This window comes from Narcine bancroftii, chromosome 5 (assembly GCF_036971445.1).
Source record: "Narcine bancroftii isolate sNarBan1 chromosome 5, sNarBan1.hap1, whole genome shotgun sequence".
Taxonomy (NCBI): Eukaryota; Metazoa; Chordata; class Chondrichthyes; order Torpediniformes; family Narcinidae; genus Narcine; species Narcine bancroftii.
This window is the reverse complement of record NC_091473.1, coordinates 121809435-121825992: the sequence shown is the minus strand read 5'-3', so window position 1 is coordinate 121825992 and position 16558 is coordinate 121809435. Positions and strand designations below refer to the sequence as shown.

General features: G+C 43.8%; 1 protein-coding gene and 1 long non-coding RNA gene across 8 annotated transcripts in view; one reads left to right on the top strand and one right to left on the bottom strand.

Moving 5' to 3' along the window:
* Positions 1 to 3229, bottom strand: part of LOC138763935 (uncharacterized) — a 50146-nt gene extending 46917 nt beyond the window's left edge. For all 3 annotated transcript variants that reach the window (XR_011357909.1, XR_011357908.1, XR_011357910.1), the window contains exon 1: positions 2469 to 3229. This is a non-coding gene — a long non-coding RNA (uncharacterized lncRNA). The remainder of the gene's footprint in view (positions 1 to 2468) is intronic.
* LOC138763933 (MAP kinase-interacting serine/threonine-protein kinase 1-like) overlaps positions 2085 to 16558 on the top strand; it is a 70296-nt gene continuing 55822 nt past the window's right edge. For 2 of the 5 annotated variants that reach the window (XM_069938946.1, XM_069938947.1), the window contains exon 1: positions 2251 to 2942. The gene's annotated coding sequence lies outside the window, so the exon portion shown is untranslated. Of the gene's footprint in view, positions 2173 to 2250; positions 2943 to 16558 lie in introns of those variants that run through there. The other 3 variants (XM_069938941.1, XM_069938940.1, XM_069938942.1) reach the window with 2 other exon arrangements.

The following is a 16558-nucleotide window of genomic DNA, read 5'->3' as shown; positions in this document are numbered from 1 at the left end:
TATGAGGATGAAGGCCCATGTAAAGTAGCTGTTGCCGAACTGAAGGGGAATGATCTTGGTTCCAAGAGTCCGAATGGAGGAGCTGTTGGCTGCCCTCAGGGTTGGGCCCTGCTTGCCATTGCAGGTGTCAAGGCCTGCAGTGGGTAGGACACTTATCTCAGCGCTAGTGTCGATCAGCAAACGCCTGCACGTCAAGGAATCCCAGATGCAGAGGAGGCTATCACATGGGCCAACCGCCATAGCCATCACTGACGGTTGGCCAGGGTGTTTCCCGGAAACCCGCAGGGTGGGCGGCATCGACAGGCCTCCACATCCCATCGCTGATGATAGTAGCAGAGCTGTCCTGGGGTATTACCTTGCCTTTTTGCTGGTCTTGATCTCGCAGTTGGTTGTTCGTGGGGTTTGCTGATGTGGTCTATGATGGGGCTGGTGTCCTTTTTCACTCTGGAGAACATGTCAGCCCGGGCTGCAACCTTCCAAGGGTCGCTGAAGTCCTCATCCGTACACAAGAGTCAGATATCCTCGGGCAGCTGCTCCAGGAGGATCTGCTCAAAGAGCAGGCAAGGTTTGTGGCCCTCGGTCAAAGTGAGTATCTCACTCATTATGATGGACAGGGCTCTGACCCCAAATCTATTGGGAAAGACCGAAAGTGCTCTTTGAGGGCCATGTATTTGACTTGCTCCGGAGGCTGCTGTAGGAAGTTTACAACCCTTGCCGCTGTGTCTTGAACGACAGCACTCACAACAGAGAAGCAGCAGGTGTCATTGGTGGCGATGAGCCGAAGCTGGAACTGAGCCTCAGTCTGCTTGAGCCACACGTGTGGCTGCGATACCCCAAACGTTGGGAGCCTGAGTGAGACCACGTAATTGGACACTGGCTCCACTTGATCTGTCATCTTCAAGTCCAAAAGGCAGTTGGACCTGTTGGGATCACAAATGTAGCATTTGTGCCACACGGGCGTGGAGAACAGCACCTACATCAAAGACTTGGAATTGAGAACTGGCCTTCACACTTATATGGGTCCCCAGGTCCCCAGTTCAAAACACTGGGGGATTGGTCAAATAAGGTAATGAATCCAGAAAATTCTACCAAGGCCATGAGATAAAGTAAAACAAAATGTGGTTCGACTTTTATCGCACAAGGGAAGTAAAGATGTAAAAGATTGTTGAAAAGGTGTGACTTTTGAGGAATGTGCTCCCTGCTTCCCCTGTAGCTACACGACTGAGCAGGGTAATCAATAGTGAAGAGAGAATTATACCCCTGTTTTGACATTGTGGACCTAAAACAATTTTGCAGATTATTAGCAGTGGCAGATTAACTGCTTTAGTAAGTCCTCCCTGACCTTGCCCAACAGCCTCCACCCTTCGTTGAATAGAATAAAGTGAAAGTTTTTCCATTTATTAGCCCTTGGGCATGATGCCCTCATATGTTCTAAATTTATCTGCTGGGTGTGTGCTGGGAATACACCAGTTGGTGTTTGGTTGGAGGAGGGGAGGAAAAACTTCATTAAAATCAAACAATACATTACCTTACAAAAGCCATCTGCTAACTCCGAATAATTTGAACAGTCTGTTAGTTACAAAAGGATAAATAAAATCAGTTCTGAAAAGTCTCGATTCAAAATAATACAGAAGGGAGAGTTTTTTTTTTAATTATACCTTCTGTGAGCGACACTGCAATGAACTGAGCTCCGCTGCTGGGGGGCAGACCTCAGACTTGCGCGGGCGTACAAATGTGAGCATTGACTGACTGGTAGGATTGGGACCTTTGGTGCAAAATTTTACACAGACGTAGAACAGGGCATAGTACCATGCAGCCGCCCGTGGAATTCCCTGGAGCTCACCCCGGTTCCCCCACCACTCCCCCCCCCCCCCCCCCCCCCCACAAGCCAGCGGCTTCTCTTTGGGATGCAGATCCCCATCTCAGCATTGATGAGAGCAGTGCGACCCCCTACCGCGCAGCTCTGCTTCCACCGCAGCCAGTTGGGGTGTTGGAGAGCACCGCGCGTGCTCCACAAGTCACTTCTGAGCCATTGGCTCCTTCGGCGGAGATAAGGTGCATCCTCGCCATGGGGTTTGTGGGTAGTTCTGATCGCCATGAAACTGGCTGCTGCATTGTTTGGGATTCTGTGATGTTTGCCACAGCCACTTTTCAAAAGACCAAGAGCCCCAGGTTTGGCATTTTGGATACTAAATAGTGACGGACTCTGAATGAAAGCACTTTAATCAATTTTAAGAGAGTTGATTGCCACTGGTGGGCCAGTGGTCGTGACGGACCCCCTTAACTTTCGGGCCCCTAGGCTTCAGCCTAGTCCGCCTAATGGTTAATCTACCACTGATTATTAGTCATTACATCATAAACAATGAGAATTGACTTCCACAAGGAAGTCCTTTGTGGATTTCAGAGGACATAGCAAAAAAAAAACTCTTAAAGATCTTGTGTAGACGACACATTTTAAAATTTCAGACCTTTTAAGCTAAATGCCCCTTAAACGAAGTGATCCAGTTGTCACTTGAGTGGGCCAATTTAAAACAGCGTTTCGGGAATTAACTTGGTTTCTTTTGTTCTTGAGACGGATCATCCTCCAGTTCCCGTGGCTTGGATTCCAGGCTTCAGTAAATGAGTGGAACTAAGGACTTCTTCGGGGATTTATTTTAAACCGGAGTCCAGAGCATTACACGTGACCTCAACAACATGGCGCCGTCGGCCAGTGCTGCCCGCGTGACCTTTCCAACGTGGCGCCGCCGGCCAGTGTTGCCCACGTGACCTTCCCAACATGGCGCCGTCGGCCAGGGTTGCCCACGTGACCTCTCCAATGTGATGGCTTGTGGGTCCTGAGTCCAGATGTGCTGGGAAATGCAAGCTGGCGGAAGCCGTGGAGGCGGAATTTACCCCGTGCAGGTCATTGCAAAGTGTCGCCGTCAGGCCGTTGAGCGAGGCAGGTCAGGACCGAGTGTGTGTATGTGTGGGAGGGAGTTGAAAGGTGTCCCCAGCGACTGGCGCCATGGCAACCGCTTGCCGGCTCGCCTCTGCTCTGAACATGGGGTTCTCTCTCTTTCTCTGCCCTGGAGCCTGCAAGTTGTGTCTCGTTTGATGGATGATGCTGTCTCCCCCACCCCCGGAGGCCGTATTTAATCACGGGCAGTGCTGCCGGCCGCCGGGGCCTTGCCTGCAGCCGCTGGGGGGGTTGCTGTTGCCCTCGTCTCCGGCCGACGTGGCCAGAACTCCCGTGATGGTTCAGCTGAGTTCTAGTTATTATCAGGGATCTCGCTGGGAATCGACGGACAACTTGCATCATGTTTAGGCGAATCGATCACCGTGTCCTGAAAACAAAGTTATCACCGGCCACAACTCTTGTTGCAGTCGCTCACTTGGTTCCAGACCTTGCCCAGAGGGTCTTGGGCGTCCAACTGCCTGTGATCCTGACCTCCAACTTAAATAGACCCTGAGGGAAAAGATCAAGGGGATTTGAAGAACCTGCTTTGAGGATATAACTCCGCTAACTGATATGATAAGCTGGAATAAAATTTGTATTTGAAGTCTGCTGTTTGTATTGGATTGTTTAACTGTATTGGATTGGCCTAAAATGGCAGAGGTTCCATCAAAAAAAATAATCTAAATTGATATTTTAAAAGGAACCTATTCAAAGGATGTTAAAGATGGACGATTCTTATTGCATGTTCTCCCAAACAAAGTGTGTGGTGTTCAAAACTTCTGTTCGGCACTACCAATGTAGGGTACTACCAGTAACCACAGAGACAAGCTGAGGAAATGATAGGCTTTAATACACAGAAGAACCTTGCTGGCCTGGATCCCAGGACAGGAATGGTGGCAAGGGAGAGGTGGCTCGACCTTTATGGTCCAGGACCACGGGGGAGGAGTCATAGGGTATGAGTCATCAGTGGGCGGGCCAGCTCCATATATACAGTAGTCATCAATAACTGTATACAGTGCAGGAAACATATCTCAACAACCAGTAACCACCAAGACTAGGCTGAGGGAACGATCGGCTTTAATATACAGAAGAACCTTGTGTCACATTTGTAGCCCGAAATGTGAAATTGATAACACCATCAACACATGGTTTACCTGTTGAACATCAGCGTGTCTTTATTTCCCTGCTTCCATTATTCCTCCATTTAGTGCCTCCCTACGACACTCACATGCCCTCTCACTTCTGGTCAGGTGAATACCTCAACCTCTATCTGCATACATCTCATGCATATTCATCATCATGACATACCTCCTTTCACCGGAAATAAACTTTATATCTTTATGTGTCTTAACCTTTCAATCTAAGTGTCTATCTCGTATGAATATCACCGAACATAATACATTGCTGTGTTTCTTTCTGTTTAAATGCAAACACTTTAACACTATCAATAGCATTTTTCTGCCTTCAAACCAACAAAAGCAACATCAAATTCCCTCTTCACAAAATGTAACATAACCATGTTATAACCAAATGTAATATAATGGCTCAACATTTCTTCTGTAGTTATACTAATACAATGGTCACCTCATATGCAAAATGTACACGTTTAAAATTATACATTTTTTTTCATTTAATGCCAAATAGTCGACCAAAACAAAAATGTAATTCTTACAGCACTCACACATGTACTTTATGATGTATTTATCAAAATCGCTGTCCAAATTTTCCCCTTATCATTCCTCTTGCTGCATCCAAATACTCCTGATTGTTGGTTACTGCTACTGATGGTCCAAAGTCAAACCACGTCAAGTATAAAATAAATGTTGGGCGCACAGTTTTTCTAATGACACTAAACACAACAAAACAACGATGATCCAGGTAATCATAGCACAACTTCGCAAAGGTCTCTTTCTTGGAGTTCGTGATAGTTTCCTTCCTAACCTCCACATATACGCATTCACTGCATTTTCACAAGGGCAGTGTTCGGTGTACACCCTTTTCATTATTTCTCTTTTTTTCACAATCATCACACATTTCCACTTTTCCTTGGCGTGTATCATTACTGCGCTTTCACCGAATCAATGCACTTTTTTTCTTCATTGAAACTCATTCCAACTATCACAAACTTTCACTTTCATGATAATGCGGGCACGATTAGAAATATGGCACAAAATCTTCATATCGCTTAGGTGGTTTCCTGTATACAGTATTGATGCCAGATCTGCTGGCATACGCAATGATTCTTGGTCCCTCATCATGCGTCTGGACCAACACGGCTCCTAAACCAACAGAACTAGCATCCGCTATGACTTTGGTTGGTGCATCCGGATCATAATACCCAAGAGTATCGGCATTCGTCAGACTTTGTTTCAGAGCTGTGAATGCTTCCTTCTGCTCAGGGCCAAAATGGAATGGTATACCTTTCCTGGTTAGTTTCCTCAGTGGTTCTGCCAGTGAGGCAAAATTAGGGATGAACTTTGCGCAATAATTGACCAATCCCAAGAAACTCCTCACCTCTGTTGCATTCTGGGGTTCTCGTGCATCGGCAACAGCTTTAACTTTGGCATCAGCTGGATTTAGTCCTTCCCGTGTAAGTCCCATAAAGTCCATCTCTGACACATCGAACTGGCACTTGTCTCCATCCACGGTAAGGCCTGCCCCCTGTAGTCTGGATAGCACAATCCTCAACCATCTGTCATGCTCTTCCTGTGTAGCCGCATGGACTATGATGTCATCAGAAATGTTGGCGACTCCAGGAATGCCTTGAATCACTCAATGGATTTCGTACTGGTAGATCTCAGGAGCTGCATTGATGCCGAATGATAGCCTCTTGTACTGGTACAATCTACAGTGAGTCATAAATGTTGTCACGTCCCTGGATTCTGGGTCCAGCTCTAGTTGATGATAGCCCCATTTTAAATCAATTTTTGAGAACACCTGACTGGTTGTTAACTCCTGGAGTACTTCTTCTACTGTTGGTATGGGGTGTCGTTCTCGAATTATAGCTTCATTGGCCATCCTCATATCAACACACAGTCTCATGTCACCATTTGGTTTGGGCATGATCACTACTGGGCTGACCCATTGCGTTGAATGTTCTACAGGTTCAATAATGTCTTGCTCAATCAACTCTTTGATTTTGGCTTCGACTTTCCCACGAAGTCCAAATGGGGTTCTGTGCAGTGGTTGTGCCTTGGGCTTGACCGTTTTGTCCACTGTTAGCTTTAGTTTTCGACCTTTCAGCTTTCCTACTCCCTGAAAAACTGCGGGGTATTCTTGCTTCATATCCTCGTATGACTGAACTGAATTGACACGAGCTCCTATATGAAGTATTGCCAGATCTTGCGCCGTGCGTCTACTCAGCAATGGTTCTCCCCTCTCGTCTATGACAACAAACTCTGCTTCGGTGTGCTTGTCACCAGCTTCAACAGTCACAGTGAAACATCCAATGGTCTGCAATGGCTTGATTGCTGTGTATGGATACAGTTTCTTTGAACACTTCTTTGACGTACAAATGATCTTTTTTTTTCAATTCCTCTCATAAGTGTCGGTCAATTACATTACTGTCACTGCCTGAGTCAACAATGACCGGAACTGTCACACCACCAATTATCACTGGGACTTTCTCATGATGGTCATCATTCAACGTAAAGTGATAGTATTTCTGCCCATCCTGGTTGTCGTCATCATCGTCACTTTCTGGGTCACCTACTAAATAGCGAATAGTGCCTTTCTTTCCAGGAGACTTTCCTTTCCCCCAAGTTTTGCCCTTAGAAGCTGTGCTCTTCCCATTCTGGTTTTCATTTGACTTGCTTTTGCACTTCTTTGCAAAGTGGTCTTTACCTTCACACTTTCTACAAAGTTTGCCTTTTGCTGGGCAGCATGGGTCTTTTCCAAAATGACCTCTGTCTCCACATCTGTAACTCTCCAAGTCACGTGTCAGCATATTTCTTGGCTGGCTATGGCTCTGCGAGAGCCTGTTTACTTGTTGACCAACTTTGTCTTTACTGGGCTGGCTTGAGTTGTCTTTCAGTTTCATGGTATGAAATTGCCCCTCAACAACCTCTAATGCAGCAGCAATTGCTAAAGCATTGGTAAGTTTCAACTCACCCCCTTTTTCCAGCAATCGCCTTCTGAGTTTGTCTGATCTGCAGTGCTGCACGACTTGATCCAATAACTGGTTGTCCAAATCAGCTGCCACGTAATTGCATCCAACAGCCAGTTGTCGCAATCTCGTCACGTACTGGGTGACCATTTCCCCATCTTCCTGTTTTGTTTTGCAAAACAAATGGCGTTGAAATGTGGCATTTGGTGTCACTACATAGTGTGCATTCAATGCATCTACAGCTTTCTGGTATTCCTCCTTCCTTCCAGTATTTGAAAGTGTCTTAAAAGTTTCCCGAACTGCTGGTCCTGCGGTGAAGAGAAGTAACGTCCTCCGCTGCGCTTTCTGCTCTGCCGTACTCCCATCAAGAAATAGGCCACGACTGTCGCGTAAGCTTCGAACTCTTCAAGCCATGCCTTCCACTTCACGCTTACAGTGCTTGCATCGCCCGTCAGGTCAAAATGAGGAACACCGCGAAGTGCTAGAAATTCAGCTCCAGTGACTGCCATGATGAAACGTTCCAGCGCAAAGCCACAGATTCAAAATCCAAAATGTTTCTCCTCATCGCCAATGTCACATTTGTGGCCCGAAATGTGAAATTGATAACACCATCAACACATTGTTTACCTGTTGAACATCAGCGTGTCTTTATTTCCCTGCTTCCATTATTCCTCCATTTCGTGCCTCCCTACAACACTCGCATGCCCTCTCACTTCCGGTCAGGTGAATACTTCAGCCTCTATCTGCATACATCTCATGCACATTCATTATCATGACACCTTGCTGGCCCAGATCCAGGTAGAGGAAATGGAAGGGAAAGGTGGCTCGACCTTGATGTCCCAGGACCACAGGGGAGAAGTCATCAGTGGGCGGGCCAGCTCCATGTATACAGTAGTCAAAAATAACTGTATACAATGGAGGAAACATATCACAAGTTCCAAATAACAGTTTTATTGTAAGGTTGGGACTACAAGATGGATCACTACATTTTCAGTTCCAACCAGGCGATACTGCATCACCATTAGCTCTTTCAATTTATGTAACACCGCTTAATTAATGGTAAAACTCGAGAGTCTGCAGACATCGTGGTTGAAATAACACAATGTTGGAGAAATTCAACAGCTCAAACATAGCAAAGACAAAGATACATAATAAACTAAATGAGCCACTAAATGAATGGCTCAGACTGAAGCTTGACATAGGATAAACACCACATGTTTGTTCACTGTTCATGGTGCAAATTATTTCATATTGAAATAAAACTCCAATTGTTTGGATGGTTCCCTTCAAAGAATCACATTTTATTGTAACGCATTTGCATCTTGCTCCATGCATGCAAATCCATATTTATTATCGATCGAGAAACTAAAAAAGTTTCTGTCAAAGGTGCAAAGATATGTAATGTCAAGTGAAACATAATTCTTGTAGGGAATTTTTTGTGTGCATTCCGAACGATTTGCCTTAATCCTTGACTTGTTTTTGATATTGAGAGAATTCCAAATACCTATTGAAGATTTACCTTGATGATGTGTTTGGGTAGACGCAGCGATTGAGAATTATAATCTTCCAATTCAGTTTTGTGGGTTCTGAGACTACTAATGAGATTACACAAGCAACCACACTCTTGAATGAAGGGCAAACACTTTGAACAGAGATCTGGATGAATTTCTTCAGCCAGAGGGAAGTGAGTCTGCGGAATGTGTTGCCACAGGTGGTTGTGAAGACCGAGTCATTTCAGTGTATTTAAGGGAGAGATTGATAGGCTCTTGATTCGTCAAGAGCATCAAAGGTTATGGGAGAAGGCCGGGCAGTGGGGCTGAAAATGGATCAGCTCATGATTGAATGGTGGGCAAACTCGGTGGGCTGAATAGCCTATTTCTGCTCCTACGTCTTCTGTTCTCTTGCATAGTTGGGCAGGAGTGGCTGATGGCGTGAATGGAGAATTGGTGGGAAGGTGTGTTCCTTCTGCACATGCAGAGGTTTAGATCGTTCCCAAATGGATGTGAACTATGTTGTCAATACCATCTCAAATGCATCTTCTTCCATTGAGTAGTAAAGGGTCAGAAGATCTCAGAAGTTTGTGGGGATTATTCAGTTCTGCAAGGAAGATTTGAGATCTTTTTCTTCTTTCCACCTGGCAATCACTTCTTAGGACAGAGCTTTGAATAAACTGCCTATTTTGGGAGCCCCACATTAAGCATGTAAATAACACAGCCTACCCTTTTGCAAATTAAAAGTAATTATAGTCCAAATGCTTAGATATTAGCCTGGAAAGGATGCTGATTCACTTATCCTTGCAATTAATTTTGAAGAAACAATATTGGTGATACCTTTCCACCATCTTGAAAAATCTGCATTAGATAGTGAAGATTTCGGAGAGCATATTAATTTATCATGTGATTCTCATAATGAAAGCAGTTTTAAGTGGTCTTTACTAGTATATTGGAACATGAGTTCAAGAGTCGAAGATCAGATTATTATAAAGCAGCCCAGTTGAGATTTATTCATGTAATGTGTATTTTAAATAAAGTTCCAGCATGGGTGAACATAGAACCTAATAAGATAGGGGAAATAAACCCACAAGAATCTATTTATAAATGGAATACAAGATTGTTAATTTATTTTTTCTTTTCTTTGGCTTGGTTTTGCGCGCGAAGATTTATGGAGGGGTATGTCCACTTCTGCTGCAGGCTCGTTGGTGATTGACAAATCCGATGTGGGACAGGCAGGCACGGTTGCAGTGGTTGCAAGGGAAAATTGGTGGGTTGGGTGTTGGGGTTTTCCTCCTTTGTCTTTTGTCAGTGAGGTGGGCTCTGCGGTCTTCTTCAAAGGAGGTTGCAGTCTGCTGAACTGTGAGGCGCCAAGATGCACGGTTGGAGGCGAGATCAGCCCACTGGCGGTGGTCAATATGGCAGGCACCAAGAGATTTCTTTAAGCAGTCCTTGTACCTCTTCTTTGCTGCACCTCTGTCTCGGTGGCCAGTGGAGAGCTCGCAATAAAACACGATCTTGGGAAGGCGATGGTCCTCCATTCTGGAGACGTGACCCACCCAGCGCAGTTTGGTCTTCAGCAGCGTGGATTCGATGCTTGCGGACTCTGCCAGCTCGAGTACTTCGATGTTGGTGATAAAGTCATTCCAATGAATGTTGAGGATGGAGCGGAGACAGCGCTGATGGAAGCGTTCTAGGAGCCGTAGGTGATGCCGGTAGAGGACCCATGATTCAGAGCTGAACAGGAGCGTGGATATGACAACGGCTCTGTACACTCTGATCTTTGTGTGTTTCTTCAGGTGATTGTGTTTCTAGACTCTTTTGTGTAGATTGTTAATCTTTCTTTCTTTCTTTCTTTGGCTTGGCTTCGCGGACGAAGATTTATGGAGGGGGTAAAAATTCCACGTCAGCTGCAGGCTCGTTTGTGGCTGATAAGTCCGATGCGGGACAGGCAGACACGATTGCAGTGGTTGCAAGGGAAAATTGGTTGGTTGGGGTTGGGTGTTGGGTTTTTCCTCCTTTGCCTTTTGTCAGTGAGGTGGGCTCTGTGGTCTTCTTCAAAGGAGGTTGCTGCCCGCCAAACTGTGAGGCGCCAAGATGCACGGTTTGAGGCGCTATCAGCCCACTGGCGGTGGTCAATGTGGCAGGCACCAAGAGATTTCTTTAGGCAGTCCTTGTACCTTTTCTTTGGTGCACCTCTGTCACGGTGGCCAGTGGAGAGCTCGCCATATAACACGATCTTGGGAAGGCGATGGTCCTCCATTCTGGAGACGTGACCCACCCAGCGCAGCTGGATCTTCAGCAGCATGGACTCGATGCTGTCGACCTCTGCCATCTCGAGTACTTCGACGTTAGGGATGAAAGCGCTCCAATGGATGTTGAGGATGGAGCGGAGACAACGCTGGTGGAAGCGTTCTAGGAGCCGTAGGTGGTGCCGTTAGAGGACCCATGATTCGGAGCCGAACAGGAGTGTGGGTATGACAATGGCTCTGTATACGCTTATCTTTGTGAGGTTTTTCAGTTGGTTGTTTTTCCAGACTCTTTTGTGTAGTCTTCCAAAGGCGCTATTTGCCTTGGCGAGTCTGTTGTCTATCTCATTGTCGATCCTTGCATCTGATGAAATGGTGCAGCCGAGATAGGTAAACTGGTTGACCGTTTTGAGTTTTGTGTGCCGATGGAGATGTGGGGGGGCTGGTAGTCATGGTGGGGAGCTGGCTGATGGAGGACCTCAGTTTTCTTCAGGCTGACTTCCAGGCCAAACATTTTGGCAGTTTCCGCAAAGCAGGACGTCAAGCGCTGAAGAGCTGGCTCTGAATGGGCAACTAAAGCGGCATCATCTACAAAGAGTAGTTCACGGACAAGTTTCTCTTGTGTCTTGGTGTGAGGTTGCAGGCGCCTCAGATTGAAGAGACTGCCATCCGTGCGGTACTGGATGTAAACAGCGTCTTCATTGTTGGGGTCTTTCATGGCTTGGTTCAGCATCATGCTGAAGAAGATTGAAAAGAGGGTTGGTGCGAGAACACAGCCTTGCTTCACGCCATTGTTAATGGAGAAGGGTTCAGAGAGCTCATTGCTGTATCTGACCCGACCTTGTTGGTTTTCGTGCAGTTGGATAATCATGTTGAGGAACTTTGGGGGACATCCGATGCGCTCTAGTATTTGCCAAAGCCCTTTCCTGCTCACGGTGTCGAAGGCTTTGGTGAGGTCAACAAAGGTGATGTAGAGTCCTTTGTTTTGTTCTCTGCACTTTTCTTGGAGCTGTCTGAGGGCAAAGACCATGTCAGTGGTTCCTCTGTTTGAACGAAAGCCGCACTGTGATTCTGGGAGAATATTCTCAGCGACACTAGGTATTATTCTATTTAGTAGAATCCTAGCGAAGATTTTGCCTGCAATGGAGAGCAACGTGATTCCCCTGTAGTTTGAGCAGTCTGATTTCTCGCCTTTGTTTTTGTACAGGGTGATGATGGTGGCATCACGAAGATCCTGAGGCAGTTTACCTTGGTCCCAACAAAGCTTGAAAATCTCATGCAGTTTGGCATGCAGAGTTTTGCCGCCAGCCTTCCAGACTTCTGGGGGGATTCCATCCATACCTGCTGCTTTGCCACTTTTCAGTTGTTCGATTGCCTTATATGTCTCATCCAGGGTGGGAACCTCATCCAGCTCTAGCCTTAGGGGCTGTTGAGGGAGCTGGAGCAGGGCGGAATCTTGGACTGAGCGGTTGGCACTGAAAAGAGATTGGAAGTGTTCTGACCATCGGTTGAGGATGGAGATCTTGTCGCTGAGGAGGACTTTGCCGTCTGAGCTGCGCAGCGGGCTTTGGTCTTGGGGTGAGGGGCCGTACACAGCCTTTAGAGCCTCGTAGAAACCCCTGAAGATTGTTAATAGCGAACAGAGAAACACCCACACTGAAACATTTAATTGAGATTTAGAATAAGGTTGATAAAGAGATTGGAGGAGGAGGGTTAATGTCAAGAAGAACACCTTTATTTCAAAATAAACTTATTCCATTCTCTATGGGAAATCAATTTTTAAGATTTGGCAAAATTATGGTATTAAGAAAATTAAGGATTGTTTTGAAGCTGGGAAATTCATTCTTTTTAGTAGAATGAAGGATAAGTTTAAGGTTAAATACTCGATTTTGTTATTATCAAATTAAGAGATTTTTGTGTGAAAGTTTTAGTCAAGATTTGGTATTACCAGCAGAAACAGAGGTAGAGTTATTGTTATGTACTGGAAATATATAAGGAAATTTATTTGAAGTATGTATAAATTATTACAAAAGAAAACTTAGAAGGAAGGGGTTTGTAGCGCCACTAGTGGCAGAGCTATGAAAGAAAATGCCTGACTCAGGTTGAGATGAGCAGAAAAACCGTTTTATGCCCTTTCCAGCCAACTTTTATGTCACTTGCAGTCCGGCTGCCCCACAACCGGAAGTGATGTCATGATGCACTGACACATTTCTCAGTTTACGGGCTTCTTCCTCCAGGTGGAGGGGGTCCAGCGCCATCTTAGCATGGACACCCAGGATGCATGGCTGGCCACCATTACGGGGATGATTCGTATATAAAACCCAGCCCCCGGATGCTGCTACAGTGTTTATAAATCAAGACATAGATGGAAAGTTGATAAGCAGATAGATGAATATAAATGGACTGAGATATGCAGAAAAAGTATGAAAAGTACAATAAATGTGAGGTATAGGTTAGATCAATATAATTTTATTCATCAGTTATATTTGACACCACAAAAATTACATGAAATGAACCATTCTTATTTGGATTTATGTTTTAGATGTGGACAAAAACTTGGTACATTTCTGCATTTGACAGTGTTCCACAGTTAAACCTTTTTGGTTTGAAATAGGTAATTTATTAGAACGAATAACGGGGGTAAAATTCCCACAGATCCAGTGCTATTTTTACTGGGAGATTAGCCTAAATTAAAATTGAGTATGTAACAAGTGAAATTTGATCAAATTGCTTTGGCAATACCTTTAAAATTTATTGCTATAACTTCGAAGTTGGATATTGATTTTGGAATGGATAGCATACGGAAGTTCGGAGTTGTATTCCACTTGAGAAAATTACATATAATTTAAGGGAGAAGTACCATATATTTTGGAAAATATGGTGCCCATATTTACAAAATGTGGGTATTAATATTTAAATGAATCTCGAACATTCCCTTTCTCTTGTAGGTCTCCATAAGATATCGAAAAGTGAAATATTTCTGTTGTGGTTCTCTTGTCCTGTTCTTTTACTTTTTCTCTTGTGTTTGGAGGGAGGAGGGTGGGGAGGGTAAAAGGGGGTTTCTTCTGTTTTACTTTATTTTCTTTCTTTTTATATATCACTCATGTACACACATGAACATACTGGGATTAAATTTTGTAAATGTTTATTTTGTGGTTTTAAATTTTAAATAAAGTATATAAAAAAGAGTTGAACATCAGAGAGGGTGAAAAACAGCAATTGTATGTATAGGTTTGCTGGCAGAACAAATTTCAAGTACAGGAAAACCCCTGTTATCTGGAATTCAAGGAACAGACAGCCTCAAGCAACGGCAAAAAAATTGCGGAAAATAAATAGGTAAATGTGGAAGTTTTAAATTGGCACCTTGCCATTAGTTTGCCAATCATGCGTCTTACACAGTTTTAAATATCTAGAAAATTCACTTATCCAGCATCTACCAATCTCCATAGGAGCCAGATACCAGGGGTTTCTCTGTATAATATAGTGACTGTACCCTAGCTTTCAGAATTAATCACAACTTTCTTTGACAACATTCTCACTATTCATACACGATTGTATTCCATGATGTCTATGTAATGTTTAACTGCTGATGTAATGCAAGGTCCTCAGACCATGCTACTGTGAATTTTTTTTAAAAAGAAATAAAGCTGTGTTTGGGAAGGATTGGACGTGTTCAATAAATGGACATGAACACAATGCTTCAGAATGGGAGTTCATGAAATGGGAAACCGATGTTAATCATAAACTCCTTTTCTTTAATGCTCCATCATTTACTGAAAATGTTAATTTGACTGAATTAGAATCCAATTTAAATGTAAAATATGGGTGTATGTTATAAATGTAAAGAAAACAAACTTCTTTTCATACAAGATCAAATATCAGACATTTTTTTGTTAAAAGTCACAGTGCACTACCATGTTCATTCCTTTTTTTCCCTACGTGGTTACTTTAACTCATGATGTAATGAATGTAGCCACACCTGGGAATTTGTATTGCACATAGAGTTCTACATGATGACATTGTAGCATGCGCATTACTGCGAAGTGTGGGAAGAATGAAACACATCCAAGATGTTGAAGTCGAAGATTGGTTTATTACACTGGAAACTTAGTTTATATTCTCTCCCCGTCGCTGATGACAGGAGTGATGTCACAGCAGCGCCGGTCTCAGATTGGTCAGCATTCCTGCCATTGCTTGCTGCTTCCCACCGTGCAAGTTGTCACCTGGGACAAAGTTAAGGGAGGGAAGTTTAGGGGAGACATCAGGGGTAAGTTTTTTTTTACACAGAGTTGTGGGTGCCTGGAATTCCTTGCCAGGGATAGTGGTGGAGGCTAAAACATTGGAGGCATTTTAGAGACTCTTAGACACATGGATGAAAGGAAAATAGAGGGTTAAGGGGTAGGGAGGGTTTAGTACTTTTTTTAAGGGAGGAATATATGAGTCGGCACAATATTGTTCTATGTTCAGACGGCATGTGAAGAGGCAGGGAATGGAGGGGTATGGATCATGTGCAGGCAGATGGGATTAGCTTGTTTGGCACTGACATCATGAGTCAAAGGGCTGATTCTTGTGCTGTATTGTTCTATCACAAGTTTAATATGGTTATCAATCTGCAATGTTTTTTCTCCAGCGATTCTCTCTGATTTGTTGGATGTTTCCAGCATTTTCTTTTACATTTGGATTTTGAGTTATCTATAGTATCTAATATTTCTCAATCCATTTTTTCCCCTCTTGTCCTCATTCATCTCCTGTTGCAATTATCCAGCCTTCGTCACCCTCTTTAAGCCAATACCAAAACTGTTTGTATTGTTCATACTCTGCAATATCACAGATATAGCCTCTGTTCTCTTGAATGTTTTCTTCTTCACTAGAATTTAAAATACTGAATGTTAGATTTCTAACTTTCTCTCATTCTGATGAAAAGAATGTCAATCTGAAATACTAACTCCTTCCACAGGAGCTGCCGCTTTCGCCCTCTTTCATTAGAATGCTTCTTAGAATGAATGGCTTGCCACATGAAAAGAAAGTGAATAGAATTGGCCTTTTTTTCACAAGAATTTTCTCATTCAATGCGATTAGATTAAGATGTATTAAATTCTGAGAGGAATTGATAGGGTAGAACGTCAATAGAAACAATTCTCAGAAGTGCTGGAGGAACTCAGCAGGTTACACAAGAATATAGGGCATTAAGGTTTTGGGTCCAAATCCTTCGAAAAGGTATGCCCATTTACTCACACCTTGATGAAGGATGCAGGGCCAAAGCATTGGTTACCCTTTACTTCCAATAGATGCTGTGTGACCTGAGTTTCTCCAGTACTTTTGGGTATTGCACTGCAGTTACAGCCCAACAATGTTTGCAGACTTTCCTGTTAATCAATAGATTGTTTTTTCATGTTGTAAGATCACAGGTTGAAGGACTGGGTGTTTAAAGATGAGAAATTTGTTTCAACAAATTCAAGTTGTAATAGATTTCTGATTTTTTTTTAGGGTCAAGGAATTAAGCTACTATGTATTTAATAAAGGTTGAGATTAATAGCACAAAAAAGACTAGGCAGGAAGGAGAACTTGAAAGACTAGATCAGTTATTGAATTGAATGGTGAGTAGGCTTTGGGGATTATATGACCTAATGTTAATGTTATTTCTTTATGTTGCTATAACACTAAACTGTAACGTCCAGATTGGGCAACAGTTTCCACCCCCCCCCCCCAATCCAGCAGACTCCTGATTTCCATAACATATGTGTATAGTGTTCAGTGGACATTTACTGTATACATCTTA